Source organism: Natator depressus, chromosome 2 (assembly GCF_965152275.1).
Source record: "Natator depressus isolate rNatDep1 chromosome 2, rNatDep2.hap1, whole genome shotgun sequence".
In the NCBI taxonomy this organism is placed as follows: domain Eukaryota; kingdom Metazoa; phylum Chordata; order Testudines; family Cheloniidae; genus Natator; species Natator depressus.
In genome coordinates this window covers 188,872,576-188,886,958 of record NC_134235.1, presented here as the reverse complement: position 1 = coordinate 188,886,958, position 14,383 = coordinate 188,872,576, and the positions used below count along the sequence as shown (strand labels likewise).

The 14,383-nt window shown below is 39.4% G+C and overlaps 1 protein-coding gene across 1 annotated transcript in view; it reads right to left on the bottom strand.

Moving 5' to 3' along the window:
* ABHD5 (abhydrolase domain containing 5, lysophosphatidic acid acyltransferase) overlaps positions 1–14,383 on the bottom strand; it is a 44,392-nt gene that overhangs the window by 25,638 nt on the left and 4,371 nt on the right. The window lies entirely within an intron of this gene.

The following is a 14,383-nucleotide window of genomic DNA, read 5'->3' as shown; positions in this document are numbered from 1 at the left end:
ACAACAGTCACTCTGAATCATGACCTTTCTGTGTAAAAAAGTGATTTGCTTAAACCATCAGAATTTAGGAGCTGTGTTTCAATTTCTCAATAAACACATTTGAAAACAAATACTACTTTATCCTCTCAGGTGCTCAGCTCAATCAGTGAACTGAAAGCACTCAGCATCTTGCAGGAGCAGGCTCTTAAGAACATTAAAAAAAGTGTTGAACAAAAGTAAAACATGCATCCAACATCCCAAGTTTCATATTGTGGAAGTTCTGAAAAGCAGCATAGGCAATGGCATAAGTTTCTAGATTCAGGAAGACTGCATTGCATTGCTTTAACTACAATTTTTGTTTGGAAGAGTCTCTTTACACCCATAAAGTTAGAAACTTCCAGGGTTTCAAGTAATTAATTTAACTGATTTTAAAGTAAGCTCGAAGTCTGCAGAAAGTGATGGCACCCTCCTGGGAAAATTCCCAAACTCCCTATGGCAAGTGGACTTTTCAAATTCTACATCTTAAGCTAAGTCAGCTCATTAGGCATTGGCATCCAAACACACAGACACCAACTTTCCAATGTGCTGAAGGATGCTCAACCCCTGACTCTGCCCCAGGCCCTGCCCCCACTCCACACCCTTCCCCCCAGACTCCACTCCCGCCCCCTTCCCACAGCGCATCGTGCCCTCGCTCCTCCCCCTGCCCCAGCCTCCTGCATGCTGTGAAACAGCTGATCACGGTGGGCGGGAGGCACTGATCTGCGGGGTCCGCTGGTGGGCGGGAGGCTCTGGAGGGTAGGGGTGGAGTTGATATAGAGGCTGCGGCTCAGCATCCATCATTTTTTTCCCCGTGGGTGCTCCAGTCCTGGAGCACCCATGGAATTTGTGCCTATGTCCAAACATGTCTGCCATACATTCTCATGTTGATTTTTTAAAATACTAACAGTTGAGGAAGACACACACAACACAAGACAGCTAAATTAGAATGTCAAATCAAACTAAAGGTTACACATTTTCAAGAACCTTTTTCTCTTAAAATCTCAGTTAAAACTCTTCTGCATTTAAGGGGTTTTTTTACATCATTTTGCCTCAAATTATTCTTTTCCCCCCTTTATGTTTCCACTTTTTTGTTTGCCCAGCCTCTTGGCATTTGTGAAAGAAACTAAAGCAATTAAATATTTGCTTCTACCAGTGCTAAAGATTGCAGAACATTGCACCCAAGGATCACCTTAATGCTATATAAGGGACCAGTCCAATTCCCTTTAAAGGAGTCAATGGAAAGATTCTCATTTTAAGTCACGGGAGTTGCATCTGACCCCATGGTTCTCTTTCAAAGGCCACTGAAGTCAGTGGAAGTCTTTACACTGATTTTTAATGGGATCTGAATCAAGCCCCAAGAGTACTTGAATACAGTTTGTTTCCAAGCTGATGGACAAGACTAGCTATCTAAAATTTAGATTTTTATAAAAAAGTAAATTTGGCATCAACACAAAGCAATTTGGCCAACTATCAACCATCAACTTGTACCATGAAATTTAAAACAGTTTAATGAAAATTATCAATTGATATAATCAACTTAGTTTTAATTAAATTACTGTCTTAAAAACTGATTATAACAATACCTTGGTATCAGCTGGGCTACCATGTTAAGACAAATGTCTCTTCTAGTGAAGAGTTTAACACCCACTCGCTTCTCTTCCCATCCCCTCAGCCCAATACTGTATAAATTCCTAAGACATATCTTGATTAAAGAAAAAAACCCTTAAAATTACTTTAAGAGGAAAAACATTTTTAGCAGTAAAGAAATTTCTCTACTGTTAAAGACAGCTGTAACAAACATGTCAAAATGGTAGCAGTGCAGGTCTGCTGATCATCCGCAGTGTTGTCCAGGCCCACAGTTCCCACTGCTTGAGAGTCACAGTCACCTCTTACTGGAACCTGCAGCACATGTCCTTCCCCCTCCTCAGGCAGCACAGACTGAGCTGGGCTGCCTCCTTTTATCTGTCCCTTCCACCTGAAACATGCACAGCAGGGGCAAAGGGGTGTGGTCTCCTGTCCCATCTGATGGATTTCAGTGTTAGTTCCCTGATTGGTCAGGCCCCGGTGCCCAGTGCTGTGTTAGTACACCCGTCACACTGTTACTTGTATCTGTTCTTTGGGATAGGCAAACTTCAGTCTTCTGAAGACAAGTATTTAGTTTCCTCTATCTATGCTAAATCTGTCATATTTAAATGACTAAAAGTAGCTTTATTTTTGTATTGCCTATTTTAATTTCTGCTAAATAAATTTGAACCCTACAACAGGTGGATGAATTATTAAAGGAAATTCAAGGTTTAGAGTTCTCAGAACTAAGCGAGTATATATCTTTGTATTTATCTGAATTAAAGGTTTTTCATATTTTTCATTCCAGATTCTTAGTTTCGTGCCTTTTTTTAAAAAAAGAGACAGATCTTTGAGGAGTGAATAAGTCTTTGATATGACAAACAGAGCAGTAAAAGGTGATCCAGATCAGGCAGGAAAATGGCCAGGGTACCTCTATCATCTACATAAAAAGGTTACACACTGCTGGGGTTTAGAAGCGATGCACACAAGGCATTTGACATGTGGAGTATGTAATCCTGACTGTGATAGGCAGAGGGCAACAGTGAGCATGTATTAAAAGGATACAGTCAATTTGAAATCTAGTCAAAGCTTAAAGTAGTTTCAGGTCCTACACTTTCCACAGAATCTTCCTGTCAATTTATATAGTTTTACAATCATATTTTCTTTTCTTTTTTTAAAAAGTGGTTTCATTCCTCAGTTGCTGTGTGAAGTTACCAGACAAAAAAAATCAACTAATATTGACTATACAAAGAGAAACAGACACTCACTATACAAAATGTTATCAAATACACTAAGTAAACAAAAAGGAAGAACAGAGAAAATAACCTCTCTAATCTTTATCGAACTCATTTTTGATTACCCTTGTAACACCAATAGGCAAAAAGAATTTCAATGAAGTATTTTTTTTTTTAAAGTAGACAATGTCCTTTTAATGACATCTTTGACTTGATACAACATTGATATGGTTCCATGTAGGACAGAAACTACAGTTCACACAATCTCCAAGCAAGTGCAGGTTTACCAGCAACCACCTTAAAATAACCTGAGGAAGTCCCTAAGGGCTTGAAAGGCATGGGAGCTTTCAAAACTATGTTCAGAGCACGAGTCAGAGGAAACTTAACTAGGTTGCCGCAAAGTGCATGGGGACCCCGTTAACCACAGCACAAGTAGGCCTCATTCAAGAGAGTACAAACTTGAACCCAGAGGAAGCTCAAACAGCTCCCTTATCTAGCTCATCTCTAAGAAAAGTTAATTGCCAATCCAATCCTTGGTTTAATGTCTTTCATGACATCAAAGCCAAAAAGTTCTTCATACCATCAAATAAACCACAGAGGTGGAACCACCTAAGAATGGAGAAGTGTGGAAAAAAATCACTATCTGAGAAACCCTCCCAAATTAGGTGCATCTGTCAATATTCATGCTGTAAGATACAGGTGAGCTTTGTAGTTTGAACCACTTGAAACAGGAGATACCATCCTTAGGTTAGGGAAAAGAGGATTTTACAACAGCTACAAGTTTGGAATATCAAGGGACAGGATAATCTCGCACTACCAAGGTTCCTTTAGCTATTTCCCTGGGTAGTTTCTTATTTTTATTATCAAGAGTAGATGCATATGGGGAGGTCAGCGGGAATATGTAGTCTTGTCAAAGTCACATGTTTGAGAGTGTTTGTCCTCCCAATGCAAAGGGTCCCAGAACTAGCTATGTAACAGCAGTCCCACTTTGCATTCTGCATGTTCAGTGATGCTTGTTGGCAGAGAATCTGAAACATAAACTAGCTGAGCTCCAACACACCTTTCTGAAGTACACTATGGTTGAGCTGCCCATACAGGTCAAGATATCCACAATATGGATCATTTGTACAGCAATTAGATTTGATGCTTTCCAATGAAGTACCGTCCCTACCTCTTCTGTCATTACTCAACAGCCTGGGTGATTGTTTATATACATAGAATTATAGAAATGTAGAACTGGGAAGGGACCTCGTCAGGTCAAGTCCAGTCCCCTGTGCTGAGGCAGGGCCAAGTAAACCTAGACCTCTCCGAGTCTGTCCAACCTATTCTTAAAAACTGGAAAAGCATTTCACAACCTCCCTTGTTAGTCTCTAAGATGCCACAAGTACTCCTTTTCTTTTTACAACCTCCCTTGGAATCCTATTTCAGAGCTTAACCATCCTTATAATTAGAAAGCTTTTCCTAATATTTAACTTAAGTCTCCCTTGCTGCAGATTAAGTCCATTACTTCTTGTCCTACCTTCAGTGGAGATGGAGAACAATTGATCCTCATCTTCTTCATAACAGCCCTTAACATATCTGAACACGTACTAAGTCCCCCACTCAATCTTGTTTTCCGAAACATGGCCAGTTTTTTTAACCTTTTCTCACACATCAGGCTTTTTTAAATCTTTTATCACGTTTGTTGCTCTCCCTGGACCTCTCCAATTCGTCACATCTCTCCTAAAGTGTGGTGTCAGGACTGAACGCAGCATTCCAGCTGAGGCTCGTCAGCGCTGAGTAAGTGGAACAATTACCTCCTGTGTCTTTCATACAACACTCCTGTTTATATTAGCTTTTTTTATAACTGCATCAAATTGTTGACTCAAATTCAATTTGTGATCAACTATGACCCCCACATCCTTTTCAGCAGTACTACCTCCAAGCCAGTTATCCCCAATTTTTGCTTGTGTATTTGACTTTTCCTTCCTTGGTGTAGTACTTTGCACTTTACTGAATTTCATCTTGTTGATTTCAGACAAATTCTCCAATTTATCAAGGTCATTTTGAATTCTAATCCTGTCCTCCAAAGTGCTTGGAACCCCTCCCAGCTTTCTGTCATCTACAAATTTTAGAAGCATACTCTCCACTACCTTATCAAGTCATTAACAAAAATATTGACTAGTACCGGGCCCAGGACTGACTCCTGTGGGACCCCAGAATCTCCCAGTTGGATTCCGAACCACTGATTTACTCTTTCAGTATAGTCTTCTAACCAGTTTTCCACCTAATTTATAGTAATTTCATCTACATTACATTTCCCTAGTTTGCTTATGAGACTGTCATTAAGGGCTGTAACAAAAGTCTCACTAAAAATCAAGAGACATCTCCTGATTCCTCCCATCCACTAGGCCAGAAAACCTGTCAAAGGTTGGTCTGGCATGATTTGTTTTTGACAAATTCATGCTGGCTATTCTTTATAACTCTATTGTCCTCTAGGTGATTACAAACTGATTGTTTAATAATTTGTTCCAGTATCTTTCCAGGTATCAAAGTTAGGCTGACCAATCTATAATTTCCTTGTTTCCTCCTTTTCCCCTTTTTAAAGATGGGAATTATGTTTGCCCTTCTCTAGTCCTCTGTGACCTCATCCATCCCCCATGAGTTTTCACAGAAAATTGCTAACGGTTCCAACATTGCTTCAGCTAGTTCCTTAAGTATCCTAGGATGAACTTCATCAGGCCCTGCTCTCAAACATATCTAATTAATCTAAATATTCTGTAGCAGCTTAATAGTGGTAGCATTGTTTTATTTGGATTCCTAACAGGATCTACCATCAGGAGGAGTAGTATGTGAGTATATCATGCCATTCTAGCCTTCTTCCGGGAATATGTAAGGCCTTACATGTCACATTGTTCCAGAAACAGATACAGCAACCTTTATAAGTGTCTTTGTTTATTGGGATTCAGGAGTGGGGCTCTAAATGTATCCCTTCATGAAATTAGCTTCCACCAGTCACCAATCAAGAGAGGCTAGTACTTCTGAGGTTATAGTGAAGAAGACATAGTTCTGTGACTGAGAGGACCAGTGAGAAAGGAAAAGACTGTAGAAGACTTATTTGGAAGAGTACCCAGGAACTATATTTAGGCAGTCCACCTTGGAGGCTGGAACCTGAAAGCACTGCTATGCTGGAAGCTGAGACTACAAATACTAGATAAATATAAAACTTTCCTTTGTTACTCTCTGGCCTGAAGGAATGTCTTCTCGAATAGATCAAATCAAAACGGACTCAAATATACTAATGTCTGAGAAAAAGCTAGGGTTCCTAGCTGGGAAGTAGGCTGCTGTCCTTAGCTTCTCTCCTGAAGACCCAGGAATGCAGACATTTTAGAAAGTAGTGTGATTAAGATGACATTATGCTAACAATACCATATATCTGAACAGCCTAGCAAGCACCTCTGCGGAAACAAAGGACAAAAACTGAGCAGCAGCCAGCATACCCTTTTACAGGGTACCTACCATCACAACTCTACTTCTAGTTTGACTGATCATATCCACTTGTCTGGGATGGCATGAGACAGTTATTCACAATGTCTGGAAAGGCTGTCAAGCACAACTTTAACAGAGAAAATAACTATATTGAGGACAAAACTGAAAATTAGTATTGCATGGATTTATTAATGCAGCTGTTACAACAAGGTTTATAAATATTACTAAAAATCAACATTTGAGCATAATATACACAGATGTTATAAAAATTTAGAAGAGAAAAACAAGCTAAAAGCATAAAGCAACACACTTATGTTTGCATCCTTGTCCTGATTTCAATTACTGTACTAATTTTAAAATGTTCTGCTCATTTCATTTTTCTTGTATTTATTGAAAAATTAAAAACAAACCATGCTATAGACCTAGGCAACACAACAGAATCATTAACTTTTCTATGATGTCCCAGATTACAATATTCTAAACTGTTTACAGCAAACCCGGATTTAGCCGCAGAATGACCTCAAAAATGTGAGAAGCAAAATTTACATGTTTTTAATTGCCAGTATTACCACAACTGGGTTAGTGGTGTGGGGGGTATTCATATACATGTAGTTAGATAATTCAGGAGTTTCTTTCCAGGTCACTTGTAAGTCTCATATATGGTTGGCTTCAATCAACGTGGAGAATCTAGTGCTTTACTGCATATAAGATTATGATACTTATTGCTCTGGACAATCCTAGCTGGGGAGGTCTGTCAAAGAACCAAGAAAAAGTGGTTTATAAGGCAATATGATAAATACCCTTCTCAACCTAGTTATTGTGATTATTCGCCACATTTCTAAAGTTGTAGAAATTTTGTTTTGTTTCTTTTGAAGGTCAATCTCATTATTCATGCAGTGTACCAAATCTTAAATTGGTTAGTGCTACTTTGTAGGAAAATGTACAGAATATCTGAGTGTCAGATAAATGCCAATGGACAATAAAGCCTGTTAAAACTCATCAACCCTTCTCAGCCTTAAGGTCAGGTCAGAATACTGACACTTATACAACTCTAACTTTGTATTTGAAAAGAGTATACAATGAAATTAATAACCTGACTATTGCACTGAATTTCCTGTTTAAATCCAAATGTTTTTTGGTTTTACAACTTAAACAATAACCTTTCCCCTCATCAGACTTCCAATTTGAGCTGGATGTCTATAGAGTAGCTGCACTACTGGATTATCATGGAAAGGATAAAGAACCTATTGTAGTTTGCTGCCTAAACACTGAGATGAACAGAGGTGGTTGTTTCCAGACCTAATGAATTAATGAGATGGCCTCTGTGGACTTCAGTTGGATTGCACTGGTACAAAACTGAGACACATTAACAGTGGAGCAGATACAGAAGTACAAACCAATATCAGAAGGGAACTACAGATGCCTTCCTCTGCTGCCTTCTGCAGGCAGTGTGTTAAAAAAAAAACCACCCCTCTCTTTTGCCAGCAAGAGAATTCAGAATTGTGGATACTTTGCAATTTAGATATGAAAAATACTATAAGGCTCAATCCAGCAAGGTTCTGAGCACAATGGCTAGAATCCAGAAAAAACATTTAAACGTTTGACTTAACTGAGACTACTCATGTGTTTACATGCTTTACTTGATCAGAGCCAGAGTGCTCATCACTTTCCTGGATCAAGCCCTAAAGAGCTACATAAATAATAACAAACAAACTTGAGAAAAGGAAAAGCAAATGGGAGAGCTGGGCAACTACTGTCCTAGAGAAGTCAGGTTAAAAAATTACATTAAAAAAATCTTTAAATTAAAACACTATTATATCATTTTGAACTGAAGTGGAAAGTAACTAGCTGAAAAGGGAGTGGATTTCAGTCAATATATATGACTACTTTCTAACCTGCATAGAGTCATGAAAACAATGAAGATTAAGCAAGTACAATTTCACAGAGGAAGCATCAATAGCCATCAAGAGGCTGATGTATTTAAATATGGATAATATATGAGTTAAAGATAAGTGATGAGGTACACCACTTTTTTGAACTTTGGGGAGGAATGGCCAATAAGTTAGTCTGTTCCACTGAATTTACACATGTTCAGTTTTGAGCATTTTCCTCAGCATCACTGAGTTCATGTGCCTTCATGCTATAAAAGCAAAGAAAACTTACTACAGCAATAAAGCATCCACTTTTCTGTTCCAGGGAGCTTTTTCAAATTAAAAAAGGCTCTTAAGGGCAATTCTACTCTGAAAAATGATGTGGCATCGTGTAATCCCACGTTTGTGTCTAAACTACTCCATATCAAAATTTATTCCATTTACAAGATGTTTATTCTGTCAACTCTTTAAACTCAACCTAGGATCTGAGACTCAAGCTGTGGGTTTTTTTTTTACCTTATGCATCACAACCAGTAATAGAGTTTGCAGTACAATTTCTACTTCAGTTACTAAATTTTGAGTTCCTTTTAAGGTTGTGACCTTAGGACAAAGGGAGAGAAACTGTCAAGGATGACACAAGCAGTTAGTATGGAATAAGAGGGCAGACAGCAACGACAGGTTTACACCAGGCTAATTTAGAGAAAAGTTCTTATTAGCATCTCATTTCCCACTTTGATAGTTTAGTTATTTGAGACAACCTGAAAACTGAACATAGCTTACATGGGCGCTCACGGCAGGATGTTACGTTTCCATACCAAACTATTTGCTAGCCACCTATTAAAAAGGACACCATCAATTTAAAAAAACAAACAAACAAAAACCCCCACACACAACAAAGCACACTTCTCTGAACATTTTTATTGACTGCTATTACTACATACAAAATAAAGTGCTATAATTGAAATGTGTTACAGAGAGTATTTCTCTTTTCACTTTATTTACTTTGTGTATTGACAGTATTTTGTATCTTCAAGTTTCACTGTTTGTCTTATTAAAACATTTAGTCACTTTCCCTTGACTATATGGATCTTTCATACAGCGTCAGAGGAGAAAAATACTTTTAAAAGAATATGAGCACATGACTGTAAAACTACAAGAAATTGGAAAGAAGACATGGACAGGTATAGTACCAGAAAGTACTTTAAAATTTTTTTTTTAAAAAATCAAGTTCAATGATTTTAAGTTGCTAACTCCTTGAATCAAATCTAATACCATTTTGCTATTTGGTTACATAGTACTGAAAGACCAAATTGGGACAGGCCTTTAAAATACAACAGACTCAAAATGAAGCACAATCCTAAAAAACAGGATGTAGTTTTAACAGACGAGAGTTTAATTTCACTAATATGTCTGGGTTCTGTTTCTTCCTCCTACACACAAGATTTTCAATAAGCCAACAGAGCTAATAGACTAATCAGAACACTGAACCTCAAAACAGGAGACATTTTAAAGCAAAGCAAATTTACATTTTATTTGGGATAGTATTTCAGACAAAGCTGAAATCTTGCTGTGAAAGGGAAAAAAGCTTGTGGGGGTGCAGAGGGTTTTCATGTAGGAAAATGCAGGAAATAATTACAGAGGACCAAGATGAATGCATGATGAAACCATCTCCTTTTACATTTGGAGTGAGGAACCTGTATGTATAATATAGTTAAATTGTGAGACTCATTTTTACAATGAGTGAGATGAAAAGAGGTTTGAAATATAGTACATTTGGATCTAAAATGAGTGACTTACATTGTCAGATTTGAAAGTTGACCGATTTCATAAGTAACGTATTTAATAACTAAATAAAAAAAGAGTTTGTTTGTAATATGTAAGGAACATGCCCTGCATGAAAACTGGTGACAACGAACTGCAGGCAAATTCACAATAGGTTGAAAGAGTTGCCAAATTAAACAGGCTAGTCTTCAAAGTTAGACAAGTCAAGAAAATAGTTTTTTATGTGAGGAAAGTAAATGGGTCCACAAGGGTCCATTTGCACTATACTGTGAATCTTTTCCATTTGGAATTTCATCTACAAGACTGATTCCAAGAAGGCTGAAGGAAACAAGTCAGCTATTCAGAAACACCACATCTACAGATCTCTAACCTGGTCCGTTAGGAAGAGGGCTCCTGGGTTGGAATAGAGCAGGTGTCCCAGTATAAGACCAGGCCTCAGTCTGATGGGGACTGGCTGAAATGATTACAAATGTCTTGCGGCAGAATCCATTCCCATGCTTGCAGAGCTTTCCAACACAAGAGGCACAACCTGATTCCTCCCTCATTGTTTCTATAAACACGGTAGTTCAACTTCGTTTGAATCAAAGCGACCTTTTGGGATATCAGGTCTCTAAAGATGAGGAGTACGTTTAAGATCACATGAGTCCAGATGCTTTATGAGTAGTAGTTATTTCTGAAGAGACCAAGCTGTGTGGGTGAAGAGTTTCTTCATGTGGATTGGAAGTTAGATGTAGTGACCACAGATGCAATTTGGATGGGAGATTCCAAGGACAGGAGATAAGCTCCAGAAGTGGCACATGAATGTTAATAGAATGGAATACAGCTCATGTTCTACCCACTATCACTACCCTCAGAAATTACAAATCTTCAAGAGCGTGGGGCCTTGGAGAACATACTAGAAAGCCTAAAACACAAAGTGAGAACCCTGGTGGATGGTATCCTTTGCAAATACCAGTTTGGCATTTTCCATAAGATCCAACAGTTTTATGGAGCTGCTTCATGGTTAACTTTGAAGCCAATTTTTCCCTCTTCCAACTGGATTATCACCCTATTTATAAAGCTGTTTAGAAGAATTTCAAGCCAAAATGTTCTGTGATTACTTGAGTGTTACTGAATTATCCAACTGTTTTGCAACATTTAAAGTACTGCGTATTATTTTGAAAACTACTGCACAATATTTCTAGGAAGTGTCCTGTACATCATACCTCCTGATTTCAACAAGAGGCTCTTGGTAGCTTATTACAGAATATTGCTACATTAGGTCAGAGGTAAAAACGCCTTCCTTGTATATTTATTGTATCTTGAACTTGGTATTTAGAACAGTCAGGATCTACTTTATCAATGTTAAATTATTTAGAAACATTGCATTTTGCCACTTGAAGTTTCCTGTACATATAAACAGCATGTTACATTGGCCCCTGACTTCCCAAATACTAACAAGAGATTGTAAACAAGGTAAGTCATACACAATTAATCTCTTCTGATTAGTATAGTGATATTCTAGTACACCATGACATTAGGAATAGTTGGAACAAGCTGCAAATTCAGTCAGGAGAGAAGATCAACATTACACTGGTATTCAACATTACACTGGTACTCAAATTTGGTACAGCTCCCCTACCTGAAATGCAGCAGATGGGTACTAGCTCACTCCTCGTACTATCATGTTCCTATCCCTCTTCTCTTCTGTATCCCAGCAATTCCTCACATCCTTTTCTGCCCCTTGTGAATTTTTTGTTTTCTAATTTTTGTTTCATTTTGATGCCTCCTTTTGCCACTTCCCCTCCCCACATTCCAGGGTGTGTGAGAGGGCATTCACTGATGCAGTGGGGTCAAGCATTATGTGCTCTTGCAGCTGAGATGAGTACAACAAGGGCAAAGTTTAAATGATCAGACTGCTGCCTGAGCCTGCATCCCAGTACACCCACGCTGCTTGCACAACTGGCTGTACAGTACTACAGGCTGCCACAAGAGAACAGGAGGTCACTAAGCACATTTGCAGTTGTGATAGAGGCATATCTGTAGGGCCTTACCGAATTCATGGTCCATTTTGGTAAATTTCATAATTTTTAAAATCCTGTGACCATAAATTTCATGATTTCAGCTATTTTAAATCTCAAATTTCACGGTGGTGTAATTGTAGGGGGAGCTGGGGGGGAGGGGTATTGTTACGGGGGTTGAGGTACTGCTACCCTTACTTCTGCTCTGCTGCTGGCAGCAGTGCTGCAGCTGGAGAGCAGTGGCTGCTAGTCAGGAGCCCAGCTCCAAAGACAGAGCCCCGCCAGCAGCAGTGCAGGAGTAAGGGTGGCATGGTATGGTATTGCCACCCATACTTTTGTGCTGGTGCTGGCAGGGCACTGCCTTCAGATCTGGGCACCCGGCTAACAGCTGCTGCCCTGCAGCCACCCAGCTATGAAGGCAGTGCAGAAGTAAGGTTGGCAATACTGCAACCCTCCTAAAATAACACTGTGGACCCCCCCCCACAACTCCCTTTTGGGTTAGAACCCCCAATTTGAGAAACACTGGTCTACCCTGTGAAATCTGTACAGTATAGGATAAAAGTATACAAAACACCAAATTTCACGGACCGTGACACGTTTTTCATGGCTCTGAATTTGGTTGGGCCCTACATAGGTGGGATCATTCAGCTTTTCCTGACCACCACCACTCTCCTCTGCCTGTGCTCCAAATCCCCAGACAAGCTTGGTATCCCTTTTCTCCCTACCCCCAAAGCTTGTGAAACACTGCCCTATTGCCTCACATTTCATCTAAAAGATATGTCAAACTACTACAAAGACATGGAGGATAATTAATGCTAACAGGTCAGGAAACCAGTCCTTTCCTGCTCTGATTTCATCAACTCTGGAGGAGCAGAAACATTCAAAGTTCAAGATCAGACACTTCCCCTTTAAAAAAAAAATAATTTACAAAGCAGTCACAGCACCAGCAGTAAAGAAATAAAGATTTTGTGTTTTCTTCCCATTCTTGTCTAATAAAACATTATTTTACATTTGTATTTTGATACTGAAATCCAAACAAACCTAACCAAGAACATTAACAAAAATGTTATACTAGCAAATAACTAGTACTTATTATATAGGACTGAACTTTACCCTTCCTTCACTTCTGTAGCCTCATGCTCTCCAGATTTTCCTACCACTAACCACCTGCTTCTCCTCCCCCCACACTGTCAGTCACTCAGGACTTTGTATTTAAATCCCTCCTCTTTTCCCTCTAACTTTAGCCCAGTGTGACCTCATCCCTTTACACAGCTTCAGTGACTCAGACATCTACCTCTCTTCCCCTGACTTCTCTCCTGTTATCAAAATCTCTCATCTGGAGCTCTCACTGCCTGCTCAACCTCAACATGGCAAAAACTGAGCTTCCACCTTTCCTCCCCCTCTTCTCCCTTGCTGTCAATACCAATGACACCCCAAAAAGCTATGCTAAAGGCATGTCAAATTTGCAAAGTCAAGTGCTCAAAAGTTAAGACATGCCAAAAATAAGATTGAAAATGTAACCATAGTGAATAATCAAAAGAGACTACAGATTTTTTTTTTTTAAATGGGAAGGTTCTTCATTTGTGTTTTCAGTTTTCCACCCTTTAGTTCTCCCACCAAAGGCCCTGTATTGTGGTGACCCTCTTGGGCTCACAGTACCTAGATTGGGGTCGGCAACCTTTCAGAAGTGGTGTGCCGAGTCTTCATTTATTCACTCTAATTTAAGGTTTTTAGAAGGTTTCTTTGTAGAAGTCTGTAATATATAACTAAACTATTGTTGTATGTAAAGTAAATAAAGTTTTTAAAATGTTTAAGAAACTTCATTTAAAATTAAATTAAAATGCATAGCCCCCCGGACCGGTGGCCAGGACCCAGGCAGTGTGAGTGCCACTGAAAATCAGCTCGCGTGCCGCCTTCGGCACACATGCCATAGGTTGCCTACCCCTGGCCAAGATGCTGTTCCTCCCAGTGCAACAGGGAGTTGGACCAGTCTGCAAGAGTGAATATACTGCATCACGAAAAGGACCTAAGGCACAATTCCTCCTAGTGCAGCTCCTCACTGCATAAATGACCCTACTGAGCATAGAATGAATTGTGAATGTAGTACTAGTGAAAGGTTTGTGCTAGGCTGATAGCCCTGTGGACAGAAGTCTTCATTTTATCTACAGTATGGGCGGTAGTAGTAGATTTCCCAACACTACTTCCCATATATCTATTACCCCTGTTACTCAAGATTTTAAATATGATTCAAGAGTTAACAGATGACTATCATCTTCCTCTCCCCACCCTGACACTTTATTGAGAAGGAAGGGACTAGAGCCCAAATGATTGACTGGCCAAGCAAGCTGGTGGAGGATTTCTGCCCCAACTCAGCAGGGACTCAGCCAACTAGCCATGGAGAACACGATCCTCCACCTGAGGTAATGGGTAGGACTTTAAAAGTGTG